Below are 1,114 nucleotides of genomic sequence, written 5' to 3'. Positions count from 1 at the left end.
CTTTACTTTAATCATCTTTTTAAAAATGGAGTCCATGATTTTTTGTCCTAAAATACTACGTGTTCTACAAATTTTTTTGTTTTAAAGAAAATATAAAAATAACTAGTAACTCTCATCTTAAGGTGGTGTTTTGTTTTGTTTTGTTTTCTGCAAAAGGCTTTATTGTTTTAGTTTGGTCCACAGCATGTAAGAGGCTCCAGAGTGGTTAGAAGGCTGCCTAGTGGTTGCACGGAGAGGCTCAGGCACAAGGCCAACACCAGGGGGATGTAGAGGAGCCCCTCAAAAGCCTCTGGGCTCCTAGTCGTTCCTGAAGGTGAGCCTTTTTAGGAGATACTTGCCCAGTCCAGTCTGGGGGCCAGCCAGCCTGAGAAGATTAGTCAGGTGGTCGCCCAACTTCTCGATGAATTTCACCACCTCATCTAGGAAGTGGCTCTCCAGGAAGTCACAGAGATAGGAGTCCATGAAGGCGGAACCCAGAGCATGCAGGCCCAAAGGACCTGGCGGAGGTTCTTTTCCATAACCATGGCGGCTTCCATGGCATCTTGAGTTTTACCCGACTCATCTTGGGAAGGCTTCTGAAGGTCCTGGAAGAGGGCAAGGCGACCACTCTGGTTTTGCATCTTCAAGAGATGCTGGGTGCCCTTGCGCTTCTCAGCTAACTCGCTGAGGAACTGGTCCACACCTTCCAGAGCCACATTGTTCCCATGGAAATAGAAGCCCACAGAAGTATGTTTAGCAGGGCCGCAGATGCAGGTTGACCAAGCAGTTGACAGCATCCTCCACTCGGTGGAATAATTCTGACAAACTAAGGAACTCATGGTTGCTTGGTAATAAGGAAATAAGCTCAAAAAATGGTGTCGGCTGGTCTCAGAGGCCAAAGGTGGCTAAGATTGTTCTGAAGGTTGCGACTGGAAAAGAGGTTGGAGGATGGTCGGAGGCTGGAAGTAGGGACGTCGCTAAGTCTGTTCGGTCCAAATACTGTTGAAGAAAGAGACAGATTTGGGGAACTGCCAAGGGCACTGCCCATCCTAAGTTTTAATATAAAGAAAAAATAAAATATGTTTTAAATACCAAGTGAAGTTTTAAAGTAGAACTTAACTCATATTTTAGCAAT

The 1,114-nt window shown here is 45.7% G+C and overlaps 1 pseudogene; it reads right to left on the bottom strand.

Annotated features, from left to right (window-relative positions):
- Positions 1-297: 297 nt before the first annotated feature.
- On the bottom strand, positions 298-818 carry LOC105292435 (annotated as a pseudogene).
- Between the last annotated feature and the right edge of the window lie 296 nt (positions 819-1,114).

Source organism: Pteropus vampyrus, unplaced genomic scaffold, assembly GCF_000151845.1.
Source record: "Pteropus vampyrus isolate Shadow unplaced genomic scaffold, Pvam_2.0 Scaffold57, whole genome shotgun sequence".
Classification (NCBI taxonomy): Eukaryota; Metazoa; Chordata; class Mammalia; order Chiroptera; family Pteropodidae; genus Pteropus; species Pteropus vampyrus.
Note: the sequence above shows the minus strand (reverse complement) of the source record. Positions and strands in the feature narration are given on the sequence as shown.